Here is a 26,235-nt window from a genome sequence, read left to right as displayed (position 1 = left end):
GTTTAAAGTTGCTATTTCCATTACATCACGTTAATCAGAAAAACGGTAAGTTACATCTGCAGAGGAACAAAATTCCGTTCCTCCCCACGTGGGGCTCCAACCCACGACCCTGGGATTAAGAGCCTTATGTTCTACCGACTGAGCTAGCCGCGCTGCCTCGGTGAGTATATGCCGGTTAGCACGTCACACAGTACTCGTTTGGGTTGATTGGTCCCATACAGAACCTCCCCATGTTGCCTAATGTTTTCCTAACGTCACACTCGTCACGTAGTTCACTTTTATTTCATAATCATTTCTGAGAGGTAACAGAATTGCATGACAACCTGCAGAGCTAGTTTCGTCAAAATTAACACACATACTTGATGTGACTCATAAGCCGAACGAGTTACTTTCCGACGTTATTTTAGATGTGCAAGTGCCAGTCAAAAACACGCGGCGACGGCAATATGCAAACCAATTCGCTAGTTAACACCGGTCTTGTTGTGCGTGTTTCAAGCTCAAGAGCATCTCCAAGCAGAAAATGGTCAACAGCAACGTTCACACGGTTTCGTACTGCTCAAGTGCTGCACTAAAACGGTATGTTTCTTTTTCAGATCTGGAAAAACACGACCGAGAGAGGAATCAAACACGCAATCTTCGGATACGAAGTCCGACGCCTTATCCATTAGGCCACACGGTCACTGACAAACAAGTGGAACTTATATACGACTCATCTCAAAACGCTCACACCACTGAGGAGTTGTGTTTTCGTTCTACACAGACGCTGCCCCTTGCTCTTTCCCACCCATTTGATACATTCAACCTGCTACGAGACCTACCAAATATAGACTGGGAAACTAAACCACACACTTTGTGCATTCGGAAATGTAAGGCAGGGCGTCCCTCGCCGCATTTGCTACGATGTCCATTTGCTACTTCTGCAGAAGTGGCGGCGGCGGCAACGACGACGACGACGACGACGACGACGACGACAACCGCGGAAGGCTCTGAGATATGTGAGAAATACATCTATAAAATATATTTCAGACTGTCCCATCCCACCTTATGCTGTACCGCTTTGGCAAATGCTTTATCTGCGCCATTCGCCTTAATCACATCTGAGAGTAATTCTTAATAAAACGCCTCTCGCTAATTGTTAGTCATCCCAGATACTGTTTGCTATAAGGCCACGACGCGCAACTGATATCCAAAATTCGTCTGCCTCCTGTGAGGATCGAACTCACGACCCCTGGTTTACTAGACCAGTGCTCTGCCACTGAGCTAAAGAGGCGCGGCCTAGCGGTACTTTTGCGTACTTCATCCTTACGGTCGTCTGGATCATCAGACTTCAGCTGACAACACTTCATATTACCGTCTAATATTTGCAGCTATGGCGACCCATTACTGCTTGGCTACACATCTGACACGTAAAGGAAGTGCTCTCCAAATAACACCACTTGCATTTCAGAACATGTCTTTCACACATGTCTACAAAATCACCTTCACCTTCAAATACAGTTTCGTAGCGACTGACGGAGACGTAGGCAAAGTTTAAAGTTGCTATTTCCATTACATCACGTTAATCAGAAAAACGGTAAGTTACATCTGCAGAGGAACAAAATTCCGTTCCTCCCCACGTGGGGCTCGAACCCACGACCCTGGGATTAAGAGCCTTATGTTCTACCGACTGAGCTAGCCGCGCTGCCTCGGTGAGTATATGCCGGTTAGCACGTCACACAGTACTCGTTGGGGTTGATTGGTCCCATACAGAACCTCCCCATGTTGCCTAATGTTTTCCTAACGTCACACTCGTCACGTAGTTCACTTTTATTTCATAATCATTTCTGAGAGGTAACAGAATTGCATGACAACCTGCAGAGCTAGTTTCGTCAAAATTAACACACATACTTGATGTGACTCATAAGCCGAACGAGTTACTTTCCGACGTTATTTTAGATGTGCAAGTGCCAGTCAAAAACACGCGGCGACGGCAATATGCAAACCAATTCGCTAGTTAACACCGGTCTTGTTGTGTGTGTTTCAAGCTCAAGAGCATCTCCAAGCAGAAAATGGTCAACAGCAACGTTCACACGGTTTCGTACTGCTCAAGTGCTGCACTAAAACGGTATGTTTCTTTTTCAGATCTGGAAAAACACGACCGAGAGAGGAATCAAACACGCAATCTTCGGATACGAAGTCCGACGCCTTATCCATTAGGCCACACGGTCACTGACAAACAAGTGGAACTTATATACGACTCATCTCAAAACGCTCACACCACTGAGGAGTTGTGTTTTCGTTCTACACAGACGCTGCCCCTTGCTCTTTCCCACCCATTTGATACATTCAACCTGCTACGAGACCTACCAAATATAGACTGGGAAACTAAACCACACACTTTGTGCATTCGGAAATGTAAGGCAGGGCGTCCCTCGCCGCATTTGCTACGATGTCCATTTGCTACTTCTGCAGAAGTGGCGGCGGCGGCGACGACGACGACGACGACGACGACGACGACGACGACGACGACGACGACGACGACAACCGCGGAAGGCTCTGAGATATGTGAGAAATACATCTATAAAATATATTTCAGACTGTCGCATCCCACCTTATGCTGTACCGCTTTGGCAAATGCTTTATCTGCGCCATTCGCCTTAATCACATCTGAGAGTAATTCTTAATAAAACGCCTCTCGCTAATTGTTAGTCATCCCAGATACTGTTTGCTATAAGGCCACGACGCGCAACTGATATCCAAAATTCGTCTGCCTCCTGTGAGGATCGAACTCACGACCCCTGGTTTACTAGACCAGTGCTCTGCCACTGAGCTAAAGAGGCGCGGCCTAGCGGTACTTTTGCGTACTTCATCCTTACGGTCGTCTGGATCATCAGACTTCAGCTGACAACACTTCATATTACCGTCTAATATTTGCAGCTATGGCGACCCATTACTGCTTGCCTACACATCTGACACGTAAAGGAAGTGCTCTCCAAATAACACCACTTGCATTTCAGAACATGTCTTTCACACATGTCTACAAAATCACCTTCACCTTCAAATACAGTTTCGTAGCGACTGACGGAGACGTAGGCAAAGTTTAAAGTTGCTATTTCCATTACATCACGTTAATCAGAAAAACGGTAAGTTACATCTGCAGAGGAACAAAATTCCGTTCCTCCCCACGTGGGGCTCGAACCCACGACCCTGGGATTAAGAGCCTTATGTTCTACCGACTGAGCTAGCCGCGCTGCCTCGGTGAGTATATGCCGGTTAGCACGTCACACAGTACTCGTTTGGGTTGATTGGTCCCATACAGAACCTCCCCATGTTGCCTAATGTTTTCCTAACGTCACACTCGTCACGTAGTTCACTTTTATTTCATAATCATTTCTGAGAGGTAACAGAATTGCATGACAACCTGCAGAGCTAGTTTCGTCAAAATTAACACACATACTTGATGTGACTCATAAGCCGAACGAGTTACTTTCCGACGTTATTTTAGATGTGCAAGTGCCAGTCAAAAACACGCGGCGACGGCAATATGCAAACCAATTCGCTAGTTAACACCGGTCTTGTTGTGCGTGTTTCAAGCTCAAGAGCATCTCCAAGCAGAAAATGGTCAACAGCAACGTTCACACGGTTTCGTACTGCTCAAGTGCTGCACTAAAACGGTATGTTTCTTTTTCATATCTGGAAAAACACGACCGAGAGAGGAATCAAACACGCAATCTTCGGATACGAAGTCCGACGCCTTATCCATTAGGCCACACGGTCACTGACAAACAAGTGGAACTTATATACGACTCATCTCAAAACGCTCACACCACTGAGGAGTTGTGTTTTCGTTCTACACAGACGCTGCCCCTTGCTCTTTCCCACCCATTTGATACATTCAACCTGCTACGAGACCTACCAAATATAGACTGGGAAACTAAACCACACACTTTGTGCATTCGGAAATGTAAGGCAGGGCGTCCCTCGCCGCATTTGCTACGATGTCCATTTGCTACTTCTGCAGAAGTGGCGGCGGCGGCAACGACGACGACGACGACGACGACGACGACGACGACGACGACAACCGCGGAAGGCTCTGAGATATGTGAGAAATACATCTATAAAATATATTTCAGACTGTCCCATCCCACCTTATGCTGTACCGCTTTGGCAAATGCTTTATCTGCGCCATTCGCCTTAATCACATCTGAGAGTAATTCTTAATAAAACGCCTCTCGCTAATTGTTAGTCATCCCAGATACTGTTTGCTATAAGGCCACGACGCGCAACTGATATCCAAAATTCGTCTGCCTCCTGTGAGGATCGAACTCACGACCCCTGGTTTACTAGACCAGTGCTCTGCCACTGAGCTAAAGAGGCGCGGCCTAGCGGTACTTTTGCGTACTTCATCCTTACGGTCGTCTGGATCATCAGACTTCAGCTGACAACACTTCATATTACCGTCTAATATTTGCAGCTATGGCGACCCATTACTGCTTGCCTACACATCTGACACGTAAAGGAAGTGCTCTCCAAATAACACCACTTGCATTTCAGAACATGTCTTTCACACATGTCTACAAAATCACCTTCACCTTCAAATACAGTTTCGTAGCGACTGACGGAGACGTAGGCAAAGTTTAAAGTTGCTATTTCCATTACATCACGTTAATCAGAAAAACGGTAAGTTACATCTGCAGAGGAACAAAATTCCGTTCCTCCCCACGTGGGGCTCGAACCCACGACCCTGGGATTAAGAGCCTTATGTTCTACCGACTGAGCTAGCCGCGCTGCCTCGGTGAGTATATGCCGGTTAGCACGTCACACAGTACTCGTTTGGGTTGATTGGTCCCATACAGAACCTCCCCATGTTGCCTAATGTTTTCCTAACGTCACACTCGTCACGTAGTTCACTTTTATTTCATAATCATTTCTGAGAGGTAACAGAATTGCATGACAACCTGCAGACCTAGTTACGTCAAAATTAACACACATACTTGATGTGACTCATAAGCCGAACGAGTTACTTTCCGACGTTATTTTAGATGTGCAAGTGCCAGTCAAAAACACGCGGCGACGGCAATATGCAAACCAATTCGCTAGTTAACACCGGTCTTGTTGTGTGTGTTTCAAGCTCAAGAGCATCTCCAAGCAGAAAATGGTCAACAGCAACGTTCACACGGTTTCGTACTGCTCAAGTGCTGCACTAAAACGGTATGTTTCTTTTTCAGATCTGGAAAAACACGACCGAGAGAGGAATCAAACACGCAATCTTCGGATACGAAGTCCGACGCCTTATCCATTAGGCCACACGGTCACTGACAAACAAGTGGAACTTATATACGACTCATCTCAAAACGCTCACACCACTGAGGAGTTGTGTTTTCGTTCTACACAGACGCTGCCCCTTGCTCTTTCCCACCCATTTGATACATTCAACCTGCTACGAGACCTACCAAATATAGACTGGGAAACTAAACCACACACTTTGTGCATTCGGAAATGTAAGGCAGGGCGTCCCTCGCCGCATTTGCTACGATGTCCATTTGCTACTTCTGCAGAAGTGGCGGCGGCGGCGGCGACGACGACGACGACGACGACAACCGCGGAAGGCTCTGAGATATGTGAGAAATACATCTATAAAATATATTTCAGACTGTCCCATCCCACCTTATGCTGTACCGCTTTGGCAAATACTTTATCTGCGCCATTCGCCTTAATCACATCTGAGAGTAATTCTTAATAAAACGCCTCTCGCTAATTGTTAGTCATCCCAGATACTGTTTGCTATAAGGCCACGACGCGCAACTGATATCCAAAATTCGTCTGCCTCCTGTGAGGATCGAACTCACGACCCCTGGTTTACCAGACCAGTGCTCTGCCACTGAGCTAAAGAGGCGCGGCCTAGCGGTACTTTTGCGTACTTCATCCTTACGGTCGTCTGGATCATCAGACTTCAGCTGACAACACTTCATATTACCGTCTAATATTTGCAGCTATGGCGACCCATTACTGCTTGCCTACACATCTGACACGTAAAGGAAGTGCTCTCCAAATAACACCACTTGCATTTCAGAACATGTCTTTCACACATGTCTACAAAATCACCTTCACCTTCAAATACAGTTTCGTAGCGACTGACGGAGACGTAGGCAAAGTTTAAAGTTGCTATTTCCATTACATCACGTTAATCAGAGAAACGGTAAGTTACATCTGCAGAGGAACAAAATTCCGTTCCTCCCCACGTGGGGCTCCAACCCACGACCCTGGGATTAAGAGCCTTATGTTCTACCGACTGAGCTAGCCGCGCTGCCTCGGTGAGTATATGCCGGTTAGCACGTCACACAGTACTCGTTTGGGTTGATTGGTCCCATACAGAACCTCCCCATGTTGCCTAATGTTTTCCTAACGTCACACTCGTCACGTAGTTCACTTTTATTTCATAATCATTTCTGAGAGGTAACAGAATTGCATGACAACCTGCAGAGCTAGTTTCGTCAAAATTAACACACATACTTGATGTGACTCATAAGCCGAACGAGTTACTTTCCGACGTTATTTTAGATGTGCAAGTGCCAGTCAAAAACACGCGGCGACGGCAATATGCAAACCAATTCGCTAGTTAACACCGGTCTTGTTGTGTGTGTTTCAAGCTCAAGAGCATCTCCAAGCAGAAAATGGTCAACAGCAACGTTCACACGGTTTCGTACTGCTCAAGTGCTGCACTAAAACGGTATGTTTCTTTTTCAGATCTGGAAAAACACGACCGAGAGAGGAATCAAACACGCAATCTTCGGATACGAAGTCCGACGCCTTATCCATTAGGCCACACGGTCACTGACAAACAAATGGAACTTATATACGACTTATCTCAAAACGCTCACACCACTGAGGAGTTGTGTTTTCGTTCTACACAGACGCTGCCCCTTGCTCTTTCCCACCCATTTGATACATTCAACCTGCTACGAGACCTACCAAATATAGACTGGGAAACTAAACCACACACTTTGTGCATTCGGAAATGTAAGGCAGGGCGTCCCTCGCCGCATTTGCTACGATGTCCATTTGCTACTTCTGCAGAAGTGGCGGCGGTGGCGGCGACGACGACGACGACGACAACCGCGGAAGGCTCTGAGATATGTGAGAAATACATCTATAAAATATATTTCAGACTGTCCCATCCCACCTTATGCTGTACCGCTTTGGCAAATGCTTTATCTGCGCCATTCGCCTTAATCACATCCGAGAGTAATTCTTAATAAAACGCCTCTCGCTAATTGTTAGTCATCCCAGATACTGTTTGCTATAAGGCCACGACGCGCAACTGATATCCAAAATTCGTCTGCCTCCTGTGAGGATCGAACTCACGACCCCTGGTTTACTAGACCAGTGCTCTGCCACTGAGCTAAAGAGGCGCGGCCCAGCGGTACTTTTGCGTACTTCATCCTTACGGTCGTCTGGATCATCAGACTTCAGCTGACAACACTTCATATTACCGTCTAATATTTGCAGCTATGGCGACCCATTACTGCTTGCCTACACATCTGACACGTAAAGGAAGTGCTCTCCAAATAACACCACTTGCATTTCAGAACATGTCTTTCACACATGTCTACAAAATCACCTTCACCTTCAAATACAGTTTCGTAGCGACTGACGGAGACGTAGGCAAAGTTTAAAGTTGCTATTTCCATTACATCACGTTAATCAGAGAAACGGTAAGTTACATCTGCAGAGGAACAAAATTCCGTTCCTCCCCACGTGGGGCTCCAACCCACGACCCTGGGATTAAGAGCCTTATGTTCTACCGACTGAGCTAGCCGCGCTGCCTCGGTGAGTATATGCCGGTTAGCACGTCACACAGTACTCGTTTGGGTTGATTGGTCCCATACAGAACCTCCCCATGTTGCCTAATGTTTTCCTAACGTCACACTCGTCACGTAGTTCACTTTTATTTCATAATCATTTCTGAGAGGTAACAGAATTGCATGACAACCTGCAGAGCTAGTTACGTCAAAATTAACACACATACTTGATGTGACTCATAAGCCGAACGAGTTACTTTCCGACGTTATTTTAGATGTGCAAGTGCCAGTCAAAAACACGCGGCGACGGCAATATGCAAACCAATTCGCTAGTTAACACCGGTCTTGTTGTGTGTGTTTCAAGCTCAAGAGCATCTCCAAGCAGAAAATGGTCAACAGCAACGTTCACACGGTTTCGTACTGCTCAAGTGCTGCACTAAAACGGTATGTTTCTTTTTCAGATCTGGAAAAACACGACCGAGAGAGGAATCAAACACGCAATCTTCGGATACGAAGTCCGACGCCTTATCCATTAGGCCACACGGTCACTGACAAACAAATGGAACTTATATACGACTTATCTCAAAACGCTCACACCACTGAGGAGTTGTGTTTTCGTTCTACACAGACGCTGCCCCTTGCTCTTTCCCACCCATTTGATACATTCAACCTGCTACGAGACCTACCAAATATAGACTGGGAAACTAAACCACACACTTTGTGCATTCGGAAATGTAAGGCAGGGCGTCCCTCGCCGCATTTGCTACGATGTCCATTTGCTACTTCTGCAGAAGTGGCGGCGGTGGCGGCGACGACGACGACGACGACAACCGCGGAAGGCTCTGAGATATGTGAGAAATACATCTATAAAATATATTTCAGACTGTCCCATCCCACCTTATGCTGTACCGCTTTGGCAAATGCTTTATCTGCGCCATTCGCCTTAATCACATCCGAGAGTAATTCTTAATAAAACGCCTCTCGCTAATTGTTAGTCATCCCAGATACTGTTTGCTATAAGGCCACGACGCGCAACTGATATCCAAAATTCGTCTGCCTCCTGTGAGGATCGAACTCACGACCCCTGGTTTACTAGACCAGTGCTCTGCCACTGAGCTAAAGAGGCGCGGCCCAGCGGTACTTTTGCGTACTTCATCCTTACGGTCGTCTGGATCATCAGACTTCAGCTGACAACACTTCATATTACCGTCTAATATTTGCAGCTATGGCGACCCATTACTGCTTGCCTACACATCTGACACGTAAAGGAAGTGCTCTCCAAATAACACCACTTGCATTTCAGAACATGTCTTTCACACATGTCTACAAAATCACCTTCACCTTCAAATACAGTTTCGTAGCGACTGACGGAGACGTAGGCAAAGTTTAAAGTTGCTATTTCCATTACATCACGTTAATCAGAAAAACGGTAAGTTACATCTGCAGAGGAACAAAATTCCGTTCCTCCCCACGTGGGGCTCGAACCCACGACACTGGGATTAAGAGCCTTATGTTCTACCAACTGAGCTAGCCGCGCTGCCTCGGTGAGTATATGCCGGTTAGCACGTCACACAGTACTCGTTTGGGTTGATTGGTCCCATACAGAACCTCCCCATGTTGCCTAATGTTTTCCTAACGTCACACTCGTCACGTAGTTCACTTTTATTTCATAATCATTTCTGAGAGGTAACAGAATTGCATGACAACCTGCAGAGCTAGTTTCGTCAAAATTAACACACATACTTGATGTGACTCATAAGCCGAACGAGTTACTTTCCGACGTTATTTTAGATGTGCAAGTGCCAGTCAAAAACACGCGGCGACGGCAATATGCAAACCAATTCGCTAGTTAACACCGGTCTTGTTGTGCGTGTTTCAAGCTCAAGAGCATCTCCAAGCAGAAAATGGTCAACAGCAACGTTCACACGGTTTCGTACTGCTCAAGTGCTGCACTAAAACGGTATGTTTCTTTTTCATATCTGGAAAAACACGACCGAGAGAGGAATCAAACACGCAATCTTCGGATACGAAGTCCGACGCCTTATCCATTAGGCCACACGGTCACTGACAAACAAGTGGAACTTATATACGACTCATCTCAAAACGCTCACACCACTGAGGAGTTGTGTTTTCGTTCTACACAGACGCTGCCCCTTGCTCTTTCCCACCCATTTGATACATTCAACCTGCTACGAGCCCTACCAAATATAGACTGGGAAACTAAACCACACACTTTGTGCATTCGGAAATGTAAGGCAGGGCGTCCCTCGCCGCATTTGCTACGATGTCCATTTGCTACTTCTGCAGAAGTGGCGGCGGCGGCAACGACGACGACGACGACGACGACGACGACAACCGCGGAAGGCTCTGAGATATGTGAGAAATACATCTATAAAATATATTTCAGACTGTCCCATCCCACCTTATGCTGTACCGCTTTGGCAAATGCTTTATCTGCGCCATTCGCCTTAATCACATCTGAGAGTAATTCTTAATAAAACGCCTCTCGCTAATTGTTAGTCATCCCAGATACTGTTTGCTATAAGGCCACGACGCGCAACTGATATCCAAAATTCGTCTGCCTCCTGTGAGGATCGAACTCACGACCCCTGGTTTACTAGACCAGTGCTCTGCCACTGAGCTAAAGAGGCGCGGCCTAGCGGTACTTTTGCGTACTTCATCCTTACGGTCGTCTGGATCATCAGACTTCAGCTGACAACACTTCATATTACCGTCTAATATTTGCAGCTATGGCGACCCATTACTGCTTGCCTACACATCTGACACGTAAAGGAAGTGCTCTCCAAATAACACCACTTGCATTTCAGAACATGTCTTTCACACATGTCTACAAAATCACCTTCACCTTCAAATACAGTTTCGTAGCGACTGACGGAGACGTAGGCAAAGTTTAAAGTTGCTATTTCCATTACATCACGTTAATCAGAAAAACGGTAAGTTACATCTGCAGAGGAACAAAATTCCGTTCCTCCCCACGTGGGGCTCGAACCCACGACCCTGGGATTAAGAGCCTTATGTTCTACCGACTGAGCTAGCCGCGCTGCCTCGTTGAGTATATGCCAGTTAGCACGTCACACAGTACTCGTTTGGGTTGATTGGTCCCATACAGAACCTCCCCATGTTGCCTAATGTTTTCCTAACGTCACACTCGTCACGTAGTTCACTTTTATTTCATAATCATTTCTGAGAGGTAACAGAATTGCATGACAACCTGCAGAGCTAGTTACGTCAAAATTAACACACATACTTGATGTGACTCATAAGCCGAACGAGTTACTTTCCGACGTTATTTTAGATGTGCAAGTGCCAGTCAAAAACACGCGGCGACGGCAATATGCAAACCAATTCGCTAGTTAACACCGGTCTTGTTGTGTGTGTTTCAAGCTCAAGAGCATCTCCAAGCAGAAAATGGTCAACAGCAACGTTCACACGGTTTCGTACTGCTCAAGTGCTGCACTAAAACGGTATGTTTCTTTTTCAGATCTGGAAAATCACGACCGAGAGAGGAATCAAACACGCAATCTTCGGATACGAAGTCCGACGCCTTATCCATTAGGCCACACGGTCACTGACAAACAAGTGGAACTTATATACGACTCATCTCAAAACGCTCACACCACTGAGGAGTTGTGTTTTCGTTCTACACAGACGCTGCCCCTTGCTCTTTCCCACCCATTTGATACATTCAACCTGCTACGAGACCTACCAAATATAGACTGGGAAACTAAACCACACACTTTGTGCATTCGGAAATGTAAGGCAGGGCGTCCCTCGCCGCATTTGCTACGATGTCCATTTGCTACTTCTGCAGAAGTGGCGGCGGCGGCGGCGACGACGACGACGACGACGACGACGACAACCGCGGAAGGCTCTGAGATATGTGAGAAATACATCTATAAAATATATTTCAGACTGTCCCATCCCACCTTATGCTGTACCGCTTTGGCAAATGCTTTATCTGCGCCATTCGCCTTAATCACATCTGAGAGTAATTCTTAATAAAACGCCTCTCGCTAATTGTTAGTCATCCCAGATACTGTTTGCTATAAGGCCACGACGCGCAACTGATATCCAAAATTCGTCTGCCTCCTGTGAGGATCGAACTCACGACCCCTGGTTTACTAGACCAGTGCTCTGCCACTGAGCTAAAGAGGCGCGGCCTAGCGGTACTTTTGCGTACTTCATCCTTACGGTCGTCTGGATCATCAGACTTCAGCTGACAACACTTCATATTACCGTCTAATATTTGCAGCTATGGCGACCCATTACTGCTTGCCTACACATCTGACACGTAAAGGAAGTGCTCTCCAAATAACACCACTTGCATTTCAGAACATGTCTTTCACACATGTCTACAAAATCACCTTCACCTTCAAATACAGTTTCGTAGCGACTGACGGAGACGTAGGCAAAGTTTAAAGTTGCTATTTCCATTACATCACGTTAATCAGAGAAACGGTAAGTTACATCTGCAGAGGAACAAAATTCCGTTCCTCCCCACGTGGGGCTCCAACCCACGACCCTGGGATTAAGAGCCTTATGTTCTACCGACTGAGCTAGCCGCGCTGCCTCGGTGAGTATATGCCGGTTAGCACGTCACACAGTACTCGTTTGGGTTGATTGGTCCCATACAGAACCTCCCCATGTTGCCTAATGTTTTCCTAACGTCACACTCGTCACGTAGTTCACTTTTATTTCATAATCATTTCTGAGAGGTAACAGAATTGCATGACAACCTGCAGAGCTAGTTACGTCAAAATTAACACACATACTTGATGTGACTCATAAGCCGAACGAGTTACTTTCCGACGTTATTTTAGATGTGCAAGTGCCAGTCAAAAACACGCGGCGACGGCAATATGCAAACCAATTCGCTAGTTAACACCGGTCTTGTTGTGTGTGTTTCAAGCTCAAGAGCATCTCCAAGCAGAAAATGGTCAACAGCAACGTTCACACGGTTTCGTACTGCTCAAGTGCTGCACTAAAACGGTATGTTTCTTTTTCAGATCTGGAAAAACACGACCGAGAGAGGAATCAAACACGCAATCTTCGGATACGAAGTCCGACGCCTTATCAATTAGGCCACACGGTCACTGACAAACAAATGGAACTTATATACGACTCATCTCAAAACGCTCACACCACTGAGGAGTTGTGTTTTCGTTCTACACAGACGCTGCCCCTTGCTCTTTCCCACCCATTTGATACATTCAACCTGCTACGAGACCTACCAAATATAGACTGGGAAACTAAACCACACACTTTGTGCATTCGGAAATGTAAGGCAGGGCGTCCCTCGCAGCATTTGCTACGATGTCCATTTGCTACTTCTGCAGAAGTGGCGGCGGTGGCGGCGACGACGACGACGACGACGACAACCGCGGAAGGCTCTGAGATATGTGAGAAATACATCTATAAAATATATTTCAGACTGTCCCATCCCACCTTATGCTGTACCGCTTTGGCAAATGCTTTATCTGCGCCATTCGCCTTAATCACATCCGAGAGTAATTCTTAATAAAACGCCTCTCGCTAATTGTTAGTCATCCCAGATACTGTTTGCTATAAGGCCACGACGCGCAACTGATATCCAAAATTCGTCTGCCTCCTGTGAGGATCGAACTCACGACCCCTGGTTTACTAGACCAGTGCTCTGCCACTGAGCTAAAGAGGCGCGGCCCAGCGGTACTTTTGCGTACTTCATCCTTACGGTCGTCTGGATCATCAGACTTCAGCTGACAACACTTCATATTACCGTCTAATATTTGCAGCTATGGCGACCCATTACTGCTTGCCTACACATCTGACACGTAAAGGAAGTGCTCTCCAAATAACACCACTTGCATTTCAGAACATGTCTTTCACACATGTCTACAAAATCACCTTCACCTTCAAATACAGTTTCGTAGTGACTGACGGAGACGTAGGCAAAGTTTAAAGTTGCTATTTCCATTACATCACGTTAATCAGAAAAACGGTAAGTTACATCTGCAGAGGAACAAAATTCCGTTCCTCCCCACGTGGGGCTCGAACCCACGACCCTGGGATTAAGAGCCTTATGTTCTACCGACTGAGCTAGCCGCGCTGCCTCGGTGAGTATATGCCGGTTAGCACGTCACACAGTACTCGTTTGGGTTGATTGGTCCCATACAGAACCTCCCCATGTTGCCTAATGTTTTCCTAACGTCACACTCGTCACGTAGTTCACTTTTATTTCATAATCATTTCTGAGAGGTAACAGAATTGCATGACAACCTGCAGAGCTAGTTTCGTCAAAATTAACACACATACTTGATGTGACTCATAAGCCGAACGAGTTACTTTCCGACGTTATTTTAGATGTGCAAGTGCCAGTCAAAAACACGCGGCGACGGCAATATGCAAACCAATTCGCTAGTTAACACCGGTCTTGTTGTGCGTGTTTCAAGCTCAAGAGCATCTCCAAGCAGAAAATGGTCAACAGCAACGTTCACACGGTTTCGTACTGCTCAAGTGCTGCACTAAAACGGTATGTTTCTTTTTCATATCTGGAAAAACACGACCGAGAGAGGAATCAAACACGCAATCTTCGGATACGAAGTCCGACGCCTTATCCATTAGGCCACACGGTCACTGACAAACAAGTGGAACTTATATACGACTCATCTCAAAACGCTCACACCACTGAGGAGTTGTGTTTTCGTTCTACACAGACGCTGCCCCTTGCTCTTTCCCACCCATTTGATACATTCAACCTGCTACGAGACCTACCAAATATAGACTGGGAAACTAAACCACACACTTTGTGCATTCGGAAATGTAAGGCAGGGCGTCCCTCGCCGCATTTGCTACGATGTCCATTTGCTACTTCTGCAGAAGTGGCGGCGGCGACGACGACGACGACAACCGCGGAAGGCTCTGAGATATGTGAGAAATACATCTATAAAATATATTTCAGACTGTCCCATCCCACCTTATGCTGTACCGCTTTGGCAAATGCTTTATCTGCGCCATTCGCCTTAATCACATCTGAGAGTAATTCTTAATAAAACGCCTCTCGCTAATTGTTAGTCATCCCAGATACTGTTTGCTATAAGGCCACGACGCACAACTGATATCCAAAATTCGTCTGCCTCCTGTGAGGATCGAACTCACGACCCCTGGTTTACTAGACCAGTGCTCTGCCACTGAGCTAAAGAGGCGCGGCCTAGCGGTACTTTTGCGAACTTCATCCTTACGGTCGTCTGGATCATCAGACTTCAGCTGACAACACTTCATATTACCGTCTAATATTTGCAGCTATGGCGACCCATTACTGCTTGCCTACACATCTGACACGTAAAGGATAACACCACTTGCATTTCAGAACATGTCTTTCACACATGTCTACAAAATCACCTTCACCTTCAAATACAGTTTCGTAGCGACTGACGGAGACGTAGGCAAAGTTTAAAGTTGCTATTTCCATTACATCACGTTAATCAGAAAAACGGTAAGTTACATCTGCAGAGGAACAAAATTCCGTTCCTCCCCACGTGGGGCTCGAACCCACGACCCTGGGATTAAGAGCCTTATGTTCTACCGACTGAGCTAGCCGCGCTGCCTCGGTGAGTATATGCCGGTTAGCACGTCACACAGTACTCGTTTGGGTTGATTGGTCCCATACAGAACCTCCCCATGTTGCCTAATGTTTTCCTAACGTCACACTCGTCACGTAGTTCACTTTTATTTCATAATCATTTCTGAGAGGTAACAGAATTGCATGACAACCTGCAGAGCTAGTTTCGTCAAAATTAACACACATACTTGATGTGACTCATAAGCCGAACGAGTTACTTTCCGACGTTATTTTAGATGTGCAAGTGCAAGTCAAAAACACGCGGCGACGGCAATATGCAAACCAATTCGCTAGTTAACACCGGTCTTGTTGTGCGTGTTTCAAGCTCAAGAGCATCTCCAAGCAGAAAATGGTCAACAGCAACGTTCACACGGTTTCGTACTGCTCAAGTGCTGCACTAAAACGGTATGTTTCTTTTTCATATCTGGAAAAACACGACCGAGAGAGGAATCAAACACGCAATCTTCGGATACGAAGTCCGACGCCTTATCCATTAGGCCACACGGTCACTGACAAACAAGTGGAACTTATATACGACTCATCTCAAAACGCTCACACCACTGAGGAGTTGTGTTTTCGTTCTACACAGACGCTGCCCCTTGCTCTTTCCCACCCATTTGATACATTCAACCTGCTACGAGACCTACCAAATATAGACTGGGAAACTAAACCACACACTTTGTGCATTCGGAAATGTAAGGCAGGGCGTCCCTCGCCGCATTTGCTACGATGTCCATTTGCTACTTCTGCAGAAGTGGCGGCGGCGGCGGCGGCGACGACGACGACGACGACGACGACAACCGCGGAAGGCTCTGAGATATGTGAGAAATACATCTATAAAATATATTTCAGACTGTCCCATCCCACCTTATGCTGTACCGCTTTGGCAAATGCTTTATCTGCGCCATTCGCCTTAATCACATCTGAGAGTAATTCTTAATAAAACGCCTCTCGCTAATTGTTAGTCATCCCAGATACTGTTTGCTATAAGGCCACGACGCGCAACTGATATCCAAAATTCGTCTGCCTCCTGTGAGGATCGAACTCACGACCCCTGGTTTACTAGACCAGTGCTCTGCCACTGAGCTAAAGAGGCGCGGCCTAGCGGTACTTTTGCGTACTTCATCCTTACGGTCGTCTGGATCATCAGACTTCAGCTGACAACACTTCATATTACCGTCTAATATTTGCAGCTATGGCGACCCATTACTGCTTGCCTACACATCTGACACGTAAAGGAAGTGCTCTCCAAATAACACCACTTGCATTTCAGAACATGTCTTTCACACATGTCTACAAAATCACCTTCACCTTCAAATACAGTTTCGTAGCGACTGACGGAGACGTAGGCAAAGTTTAAAGTTGCTATTTCCATTACATCACGTTAATCAGAAAAACGGTAAGTTACATCTGCAGAGGAACAAAATTCCGTTCCTCCCCACGTGGGGCTCCAACCCACGACCCTGGGATTAAGAGCCTTATGTTCTAACACACGCGAGACAGATCTGCCTCGGTGAGTATATGCCAGTTAGCACGTCACACAGTACTCGTTTGGGTTGATTGGTCCCATACAGAACCTCCCCATGTTGCCTAATGTTTTCCTACGTCACACTCGTCACGTAGTTCACTTTTATTTCATAATCATTTCTGAGAGGTAACAGAATTGCATGACAACCTGCAGAGCTAGTTTCGTCAAAATTAACACACATACTTGATGTGACTCATAAGCCGAACGAGTTACTTTCCGACGTTATTTTAGATGTGCAAGTGCCAGTCAAAAACACCGCGGCGACGGCAATATGCAAACCAATTCGCTAGTTAACACCGGTCTTGTTGTGCGTGTTTTCAAGCTCAAGAGCATCTCCAAGCAGAAAATGGTCAACAGCAACGTTCACACGGTTTCGTACTGCTCAAGTGCTGCACTAAAACGGTATGTTTCTTTTTCATATCTGGAAAAACACGACCCGAGAGAGGAATCAAACACGCAATCTTCAGATACGAAGTCCGACGCCTTTTCCATTAGGCCACACGGTCACTGACAAACAAGTGGAACTTATATACGACTCATCTCAAACGCTCACACCACTGAGGAGTTGTGTTTTCGTTCTACACAGACGCTGCCCCTTGCTCTTTCCCACCCATTTGATACATTCAACCTGCTACGAGACCTACCAAATATAGACTGGGAAACTAAACCACACACTTTGTGCATTCGGAAATGTAAGGCAGGGCGTCCCTCGCCGCATTTGCTACGATGTCCATTTGCTACTTCTGCAGAAGTGGCGGCGGCGACGACGACGACGACGACGACGACGACAACCGCGGAAGGCTCTGAGATATGTGAGAAATACATCTATAAAATATATTTCAGACTGTCCCATTCCCACCTTATGCTGTAACCGCTTTGGCAAATCTTTATCTGCGCCATTCGCCTTAATCACATCTGAGAGTAATCTTAATAAAACGCCTCTCGCTAATTGTTAGTCATCCCAGATACTGTTTGCTATAAGGCCACGACGCGCAACTGATATCCAAAATTCGTCTGCCTCCTGTGAGGATCGAACTCACGACCCCTGGTTTACTAGACCAGTGCTCTGCCACTGAGCTAAAGAGGCGCGGCCTAGCGGTACTTTTGCGTACTTCATCCTTACGGTCGTCTGGATCATCAGACTTCAGCTGACAACACTTCATAATTACCGTCTAATATTGCAGCTATGGCGACCCATTACTGCTTGCCTACACATCTGACACGTAAAGGAAGTGCTCTCCAAATAACACCACTTGCATTTCAGAACATGTCTTTCACACATGTCTACAAAATCACCTTCACCTTCAAATACAGTTTCGTAGCGACTGACGGAGACGTAGGCAAAGTTTAAAGTTGCTATTTCCATTACATCACGTTAATCAGAAAAACGGTAAGTTACATCTGCAGAGGAACAAAATTCCGTTCCTCCCCACGTGGGGCTCGAACCCACGACCCTGGGATTAAGAGGCCCTTATGTTCTACCGACTGAGCTAGCCGCGCTGCCTCGGTGAGTATATGCCGGTTAGCACGTCACACAGTACTCGTTTGGGTTGATTGGTCCCATACAGAACCTCCCCATGTTGCCTAATGTTTTCCTAACGTCACACTCGTCACGTAGTTCACTTTTATTTCATAATCATTTCTGAGAGGTAACAGAATTGCATGACAACCTGCAGAGCTAGTTTCGTCAAAATTAACACACATACTTGATGTGACTCATAAGCCGAACGAGTTACTTTCCGACGTTATTTTAGATGTGCAAGTGCCAGTCAAAAACACGCGGCGACGGCAATATGCAAACCAATTCGCTAGTTAACACCGGTCTTGTTGTGCGTGTTTCAAGCTCAAGAGCATCTCCAAGCAGAAAATGGTCAACAGCAACATTCACACGGTTTCGTACTGCTCAAGTGCTGCACTAAAACGGTATGTTTCTTTTTCAGATCTGGAAAAACACGACCGAGAGAGGAATCAAACACGCAATCTTCGGATACGAAGTCCGACGCCTTATCCATTAGGCCACACGGTCACTGACAAACAAGTGGAACTTATATACGACTCATCTCAAAACGCTCACACCACTGAGGAGTTGTGTTTTCGTTCTACACAGACGCTGCCCCTTGCTCTTTCCCACCCATTTGATACATTCAACCTGCTACGAGACCTACCAAATATAGACTGGGAAACTAAACCACACACTTTGTGCATTCGGAAATGTAAGGCAGGGCGTCCCTCGCCGCATTTGCTACGATGTCCATTTGCTACTTCTGCAGAAGTGGCGGCGGCGGCGGCGACGACGACGACGACAACCGCGGAAGGCTCTGAGATATGTGAGAAATAAATCTATAAAATATATTTCAGACTGTCCCATCCCACCTTATGCTGTACCGCTTTGGCAAATGCTTTATCTGCGCCATTCGCCTTAATCACATCTGAGAGTAATTCTTAATAAAACGCCTCTCGCTAATTGTTAGTCATCCCAGATACTGTTTGCTATAAGGCCACGACGCGCAACTGATATCCAAAATTCGTCTGCCTCCTGTGAGGATCGAACTCACGACCCCTGGTTTACTAGACCAGTGCTCTGCCACTGAGCTAAAGAGGCGCGGCCTAGCGGTACTTTTGCGTACTTCATCCTTACGGTCGTCTGGATCATCAGACTTCAGCTGACAACACTTCATATTACCGTCTAATATTTGCAGCTATGGCGACCCATTACTGCTTGCCTACACATCTGACACGTAAAGGAAGTGCTCTCCAAATAACACCACTTGCATTTCAGAACATGTCTTTCACACATGTCTACAAAATCACCTTCACCTTCAAATACAGTTTCGTAGCGACTGACGGAGACGTAGGCAAAGTTTAAAGTTGCTATTTCCATTACATCACGTTAATCAGAAAAACGGTAAGTTACATCTGCAGAGGAACAAAATTCCGTTCCTCCCCACGTGGGGCTCCAACCCACGACCCTGGGATTAAGAGCCTTATGTTCTACCGACTGAGCTAGCCGCGCTGCCTCGGTGAGTATATGCCGGTTAGCACGTCACACAGTACTCGTTTGGGTTGATTGGTCCCATACAGAACCTCCCCATGTTGCCTAATGTTTTCCTAACGTCACACTCGTCACGTAGTTCACTTTTATTTCATAATCATTTCTGAGAGGTAACAGAATTGCATGACAACCTGCAGAGCTAGTTTCGTCAAAATTAACACACATACTTGATGTGACTCATAAGCCGAACGAGTTACTTTCCGACGTTATTTTAGATGTGCAACTGCCAGTCAAAAACACGCGGCGACGGCAATATGCAAACCAATTCGCTAGTTAACACCGGTCTTGTTGTGCGTGTCTCAAGCTCAAGAGCATCTCCAAGCAGAAAATGGTCAACAGCAACGTTCACACGGTTTCGTACTGCTCAAGTGCTGCACTAAAACGGTATGTTTCTTTTTCATATCTGGAAAAACACGACCGAGAGAGGAATCAAACACGCAATCTTCAGATACGAAGTCCGACGCCTTATCCATTAGGCCACACGGTCACTGACAAACAAGTGGAACTTATATACGACTCATCTCAAAACGCTCACACCACTGAGGAGTTGTGTTTTCGTTCTACACAGACGCTGCCCCTTGCTCTTTCCCACCCATTTGATACATTCAACCTGCTACGAGACCTACCAAATATAGACTGGGAAACTAAACCACACACTTTGTGCATTCGGAAATGTAAGGCAGGGCGTCCCTCGCCGCATTTGCTACGATGTCCATTTGCTACTTCTGCAGAAGTGGCGGCGGCGACGACGACGACGACAACCGCGGAAGGCTCTGAGATATGTGAGAAATACATCTATAAAATATATTTCAGACTGTCCCATCCCACCTTATGCTGTACCGCTTTGGCAAATGCTTTATCTGCGCCATTCGCCTTAATCACATCTGAGAGTAATTCTTAATAAAACGCCTCTCGCTAATTGTTAGTCATCCCAGATACTGTTTGCTATAAGGCCACGACGCACAACTGATATCCAAAATTCGTCTGCCTCCTGTGAGGATCGAACTCACGACCCCTGGTTTACTAGACCAGTGCTCTGCCACTGAGCTAAAGAGGCGCGGCCTAGCGGTACTTTTGCGAACTTCATCCTTACGGTCGTCTGGATCATCAGACTTCAGCTGACAACACTTCATATTACCGTCTAATATTTGCAGCTATGGCGACCCATTACTGCTTGCCTACACATCTGACACGTAAAGGATAACACCACTTGCATTTCAGAACATGTCTTTCACACATGTCTACAAAATCACCTTCACCTTCAAATACAGTTTCGTAGCGACTGACGGAGACGTAGGCAAAGTTTAAAGTTGCTATTTCCATTACATCACGTTAATCAGAAAAACGGTAAGTTACATCTGCAGAGGAACAAAATTCCGTTCCTCCCCACGTGGGGCTCGAACCCACGACCCTGGGATTAAGAGCCTTATGTTCTACCGACTGAGCTAGCCGCGCTGCCTCGGTGAGTATATGCCGGTTAGCACGTCACACAGTACTCGTTTGGGTTGATTGGTCCCATACAGAACCTCCCCATGTTGCCTAATGTTTTCCTAACGTCACACTCGTCACGTAGTTCACTTTTATTTCATAATCATTTCTGAGAGGTAACAGAATTGCATGACAACCTGCAGAGCTAGTTTCGTCAAAATTAACACACATACTTGATGTGACTCATAAGCCGAACGAGTTACTTTCCGACGTTATTTTAGATGTGCAAGTGCAAGTCAAAAACACGCGGCGACGGCAATATGCAAACCAATTCGCTAGTTAACACCGGTCTTGTTGTGCGTGTTTCAAGCTCAAGAGCATCTCCAAGCAGAAAATGGTCAACAGCAACGTTCACACGGTTTCGTACTGCTCAAGTGCTGCACTAAAACGGTATGTTTCTTTTTCATATCTGGAAAAACACGACCGAGAGAGGAATCAAACACGCAATCTTCGGATACGAAGTCCGACGCCTTATCCATTAGGCCACACGGTCACTGACAAACAAGTGGAACTTATATACGACTCATCTCAAAACGCTCACACCACTGAGGAGTTGTGTTTTCGTTCTACACAGACGCTGCCCCTTGCTCTTTCCCACCCATTTGATACATTCAACCTGCTACGAGACCTACCAAATATAGACTGGGAAACTAAACCACACACTTTGTGCATTCGGAAATGTAAGGCAGGGCGTCCCTCGCCGCATTTGCTACGATGTCCATTTGCTACTTCTGCAGAAGTGGCGGCGGCGGCGGCGACGACGACGACGACGACGACGACGACGACAACCGCGGAAGGCTCTGAGATATGTGAGAAATACATCTATAAAATATATTTCAGACTGTCCCATCCCACCTTATGCTGTACCGCTTTGGCAAATGCTTTATCTGCGCCATTCGCCTTAATCACATCTGAGAGTAATTCTTAATAAAACGCCTCTCGCTAATTGTTAGTCATCCCAGATACTGTTTGCTATAAGGCCACGACGCGCAACTGATATCCAAAATTCGTCTGCCTCCTGTGAGGATCGAACTCACGACCCCTGGTTTACTAGACCAGTGCTCTGCCACTGAGCTAAAGAGGCGCGGCCTAGCGGTACTTTTGCGTACTTCATCCTTACGGTCGTCTGGATCATCAGACTTCAGCTGACAACACTTCATATTACCGTCTAATATTTGCAGCTATGGCGACCCATTACTGCTTGCCTACACATCTGACACGTAAAGGAAGTGCTCTCCAAATAACACCACTTGCATTTCAGAACATGTCTTTCACACATGTCTACAAAATCACCTTCACCTTCAAATACAGTTTCGTAGCGACTGACGGAGACGTAGGCAAAGTTTAAAGTTGCTATTTCCATTACATCACGTTAATCAGAAAAACGGTAAGTTACATCTGCAGAGGAACAAAATTCCGTTCCTCCCCACGTGGGGCTCCAACCCACGACCCTGGGATTAAGAGCCTTATGTTCTACCGACTGAGCTAGCCGCGCTGCCTCGGTGAGTATATGCCAGTTAGCACGTCACACAGTACTCGTTTGGGTTGATTGGTCCCATACAGAACCTCCCCATGTTGCCTAATGTTTTCCTAACGTCACACTCGTCACGTAGTTCACTTTTATTTCATAATCATTTCTGAGAGGTAACAGAATTGCATGACAACCTGCAGAGCTAGTTTCGTCAAAATTAACACACATACTTGATGTGACTCATAAGCCGAACGAGTTACTTTCCGACGTTATTTTAGATGTGCAAGTGCCAGTCAAAAACACGCGGCGACGGCAATATGCAAACCAATTCGCTAGTTAACACCGGTCTTGTTGTGCGTGTTTCAAGCTCAAGAGCATCTCCAAGCAGAAAATGGTCAACAGCAACGTTCACACGGTTTCGTACTGCTCAAGTGCTGCACTAAAACGGTATGTTTCTTTTTCATATCTGGAAAAACACGACCGAGAGAGGAATCAAACACGCAATCTTCAGATACGAAGTCCGACGCCTTTTCCATTAGGCCACACGGTCACTGACAAACAAGTGGAACTTATATACGACTCATCTCAAAACGCTCACACCACTGAGGAGTTGTGTTTTCGTTCTACACAGACGCTGCCCCTTGCTCTTTCCCACCCATTTGATACATTCAACCTGCTACGAGACCTACCAAATATAGACTGGGAAACTAAACCACACACTTTGTGCATTCGGAAATGTAAGGCAGGGCGTCCCTCGCCGCATTTGCTACGATGTCCATTTGCTACTTCTGCAGAAGTGGCGGCGGCGACGACGACGACGACGACGACGACGACAACCGCGGAAGGCTCTGAGATATGTGAGAAATACATCTATAAAATATATTTCAGACTGTCCCATCCCACCTTATGCTGTACCGCTTTGGCAAATGCTTTATCTGCGCCATTCGCCTTAATCACATCTGAGAGTAATTCTTAATAAAACGCCTCTCGCTAATTGTTAGTCATCCCAGATACTGTTTGCTATAAGGCCACGACGCGCAACTGATATCCAAAATTCGTCTGCCTCCTGTGAGGATCGAACTCACGACCCCTGGTTTACTAGACCAGTGCTCTGCCACTGAGCTAAAGAGGCGCGGCCTAGCGGTACTTTTGCGTACTTCATCCTTACGGTCGTCTGGATCATCAGACTTCAGCTGACAACACTTCATATTACCGTCTAATATTTGCAGCTATGGCGACCCATTACTGCTTGCCTACACATCTGACACGTAAAGGAAGTGCTCTCCAAATAACACCACTTGCATTTCAGAACATGTCTTTCACACATGTCTACAAAATCACCTTCACCTTCAAATACAGTTTCGTAGCGACTGACGGAGACGTAGGCAAAGTTTAAAGTTGCTATTTCCATTACATCACGTTAATCAGAAAAACGGTAAGTTACATCTGCAGAGGAACAAAATTCCGTTCCTCCCCACGTGGGGCTCGAACCCACGACCCTGGGATTAAGAGCCTTATGTTCTACCGACTGAGCTAGCCGCGCTGCCTCGGTGAGTATATGCCGGTTAGCACGTCACACAGTACTCGTTTGGGTTGATTGGTCCCATACAGAACCTCCCCATGTTGCCTAATGTTTTCCTAACGTCACACTCGTCACGTAGTTCACTTTTATTTCATAATCATTTCTGAGAGGTAACAGAATTGCATGACAACCTGCAGAGCTAGTTTCGTCAAAATTAACACACATACTTGATGTGACTCATAAGCCGAACGAGTTACTTTCCGACGTTATTTTAGATGTGCAAGTGCCAGTCAAAAACACGCGGCGACGGCAATATGCAAACCAATTCGCTAGTTAACACCGGTCTTGTTGTGCGTGTTTCAAGCTCAAGAGCATCTCCAAGCAGAAAATGGTCAACAGCAACATTCACACGGTTTCGTACTGCTCAAGTGCTGCACTAAAACGGTATGTTTCTTTTTCAGATCTGGAAAAACACGACCGAGAGAGGAATCAAACACGCAATCTTCGGATACGAAGTCCGACGCCTTATCCATTAGGCCACACGGTCACTGACAAACAAGTGGAACTTATATACGACTCATCTCAAAACGCTCACACCACTGAGGAGTTGTGTTTTCGTTCTACACAGACGCTGCCCCTTGCTCTTTCCCACCCATTTGATACATTCAACCTGCTACGAGACCTACCAAATATAGACTGGGAAACTAAACCACACACTTTGTGCATTCGGAAATGTAAGGCAGGGCGTCCCTCGCCGCATTTGCTACGATGTCCATTTGCTACTTCTGCAGAAGTGGCGGCGGCGGCGGCGACGACGACGACGACAACCGCGGAAGGCTCTGAGATATGTGAGAAATACATCTATAAAATATATTTCAGACTGTCCCATCCCACCTTATGCTGTACCGCTTTGGCAAATGCTTTATCTGCGCCATTCGCCTTAATCACATCTGAGAGTAATTCTTAATAAAACGCCTCTCGCTAATTGTTAGTCATCCCAGATACTGTTTGCTATAAGGCCACGACGCGCAACTGATATCCAAAATTCGTCTGCCTCCTGTGAGGATCGAACTCACGACCCCTGGTTTACTAGACCAGTGCTCTGCCACTGAGCTAAAGAGGCGCGGCCTAGCGGTACTTTTGCGTACTTCATCCTTACGGTCGTCTGGATCATCAGACTTCAGCTGACAACACTTCATATTACCGTCTAATATTTGCAGCTATGGCGACCCATTACTGCTTGCCTACACATCTGACACGTAAAGGAAGTGCTCTCCAAATAACACCACTTGCATTTCAGAACATGTCTTTCACACATGTCTACAAAATCACCTTCACCTTCAAATACAGTTTCGTAGCGACTGACGGAGACGTAGGCAAAGTTTAAAGTTGCTATTTCCATTACATCACGTTAATCAGAAAAACGGTAAGTTACATCTGCAGAGGAACAAAATTCCGTTCCTCCCCACGTGGGGCTCGAACCCACGACCCTGGGATTAAGAGCCTTATGTTCTACCGACTGAGCTAGCCGCGCTGCCTCGGTGAGTATATGCCGGTTAGCACGTCACACAGTACTCGTTTGGGTTGATTGGTCCCATACAGAACCTCCCCATGTTGCCTAATGTTTTCCTAACGTCACACTCGTCACGTAGTTCACTTTTATTTCATAATCATTTCTGAGAGGTAACAGAATTGCATGACAACCTGCAGAGCTAGTTTCGTCAAAATTAACACACATACTTGATGTGACTCATAAGCCGAACGAGTTACTTTCC

General features: G+C 46.3%; 17 non-coding genes across 17 annotated transcripts; all 17 read right to left on the bottom strand.

Moving 5' to 3' along the window:
* Nucleotides 1-1,198: 1,198 nt before the first annotated feature.
* On the bottom strand, nt 1,199-1,270 carry Trnat-agu (transfer RNA threonine (anticodon AGU)). The gene has a single exon. It is a non-coding gene; the product is annotated as a tRNA-Thr (tRNA).
* A 1,477-nt stretch (nt 1,271-2,747) lies between these two features.
* Trnat-agu (transfer RNA threonine (anticodon AGU)) lies at nt 2,748-2,819 on the bottom strand. Its single transcript has one exon. It is a non-coding gene; the product is annotated as a tRNA-Thr (tRNA).
* A 1,465-nt stretch (nt 2,820-4,284) lies between these two features.
* Nucleotides 4,285-4,356, bottom strand: Trnat-agu (transfer RNA threonine (anticodon AGU)). The gene has a single exon. It is a non-coding gene; the product is annotated as a tRNA-Thr (tRNA).
* A 1,447-nt stretch (nt 4,357-5,803) lies between these two features.
* On the bottom strand, nt 5,804-5,875 carry Trnat-ggu (transfer RNA threonine (anticodon GGU)). The gene has a single exon. It is a non-coding gene; the product is annotated as a tRNA-Thr (tRNA).
* Nucleotides 5,876-7,319: 1,444 nt separating this feature from the next.
* Nucleotides 7,320-7,391, bottom strand: Trnat-agu (transfer RNA threonine (anticodon AGU)). Its single transcript has one exon. It is a non-coding gene; the product is annotated as a tRNA-Thr (tRNA).
* A 1,444-nt stretch (nt 7,392-8,835) lies between these two features.
* Nucleotides 8,836-8,907, bottom strand: Trnat-agu (transfer RNA threonine (anticodon AGU)). Its single transcript has one exon. It is a non-coding gene; the product is annotated as a tRNA-Thr (tRNA).
* A 1,453-nt stretch (nt 8,908-10,360) lies between these two features.
* On the bottom strand, nt 10,361-10,432 carry Trnat-agu (transfer RNA threonine (anticodon AGU)). Its single transcript has one exon. It is a non-coding gene; the product is annotated as a tRNA-Thr (tRNA).
* Nucleotides 10,433-11,885: 1,453 nt separating this feature from the next.
* On the bottom strand, nt 11,886-11,957 carry Trnat-agu (transfer RNA threonine (anticodon AGU)). Its single transcript has one exon. It is a non-coding gene; the product is annotated as a tRNA-Thr (tRNA).
* Nucleotides 11,958-13,404: 1,447 nt separating this feature from the next.
* Trnat-agu (transfer RNA threonine (anticodon AGU)) lies at nt 13,405-13,476 on the bottom strand. Its single transcript has one exon. It is a non-coding gene; the product is annotated as a tRNA-Thr (tRNA).
* A 1,435-nt stretch (nt 13,477-14,911) lies between these two features.
* On the bottom strand, nt 14,912-14,983 carry Trnat-agu (transfer RNA threonine (anticodon AGU)). Its single transcript has one exon. It is a non-coding gene; the product is annotated as a tRNA-Thr (tRNA).
* Nucleotides 14,984-16,423: 1,440 nt separating this feature from the next.
* Trnat-agu (transfer RNA threonine (anticodon AGU)) lies at nt 16,424-16,495 on the bottom strand. The gene has a single exon. It is a non-coding gene; the product is annotated as a tRNA-Thr (tRNA).
* Nucleotides 16,496-17,942: 1,447 nt separating this feature from the next.
* Trnat-agu (transfer RNA threonine (anticodon AGU)) lies at nt 17,943-18,014 on the bottom strand. Its single transcript has one exon. It is a non-coding gene; the product is annotated as a tRNA-Thr (tRNA).
* Nucleotides 18,015-19,457: 1,443 nt separating this feature from the next.
* Trnat-agu (transfer RNA threonine (anticodon AGU)) lies at nt 19,458-19,529 on the bottom strand. The gene has a single exon. It is a non-coding gene; the product is annotated as a tRNA-Thr (tRNA).
* A 1,435-nt stretch (nt 19,530-20,964) lies between these two features.
* Trnat-agu (transfer RNA threonine (anticodon AGU)) lies at nt 20,965-21,036 on the bottom strand. Its single transcript has one exon. It is a non-coding gene; the product is annotated as a tRNA-Thr (tRNA).
* A 1,443-nt stretch (nt 21,037-22,479) lies between these two features.
* Nucleotides 22,480-22,551, bottom strand: Trnat-agu (transfer RNA threonine (anticodon AGU)). Its single transcript has one exon. It is a non-coding gene; the product is annotated as a tRNA-Thr (tRNA).
* A 1,447-nt stretch (nt 22,552-23,998) lies between these two features.
* Nucleotides 23,999-24,070, bottom strand: Trnat-agu (transfer RNA threonine (anticodon AGU)). The gene has a single exon. It is a non-coding gene; the product is annotated as a tRNA-Thr (tRNA).
* A 1,441-nt stretch (nt 24,071-25,511) lies between these two features.
* On the bottom strand, nt 25,512-25,583 carry Trnat-agu (transfer RNA threonine (anticodon AGU)). The gene has a single exon. It is a non-coding gene; the product is annotated as a tRNA-Thr (tRNA).
* Between the last annotated feature and the right edge of the window lie 652 nt (nt 25,584-26,235).

This window comes from Schistocerca gregaria, chromosome 4 (genome assembly GCF_023897955.1).
Source record: "Schistocerca gregaria isolate iqSchGreg1 chromosome 4, iqSchGreg1.2, whole genome shotgun sequence".
NCBI classification, from domain to species: domain Eukaryota; kingdom Metazoa; phylum Arthropoda; class Insecta; order Orthoptera; family Acrididae; genus Schistocerca; species Schistocerca gregaria.
This window is presented reverse-complemented; position numbering and strand designations above follow the sequence as displayed.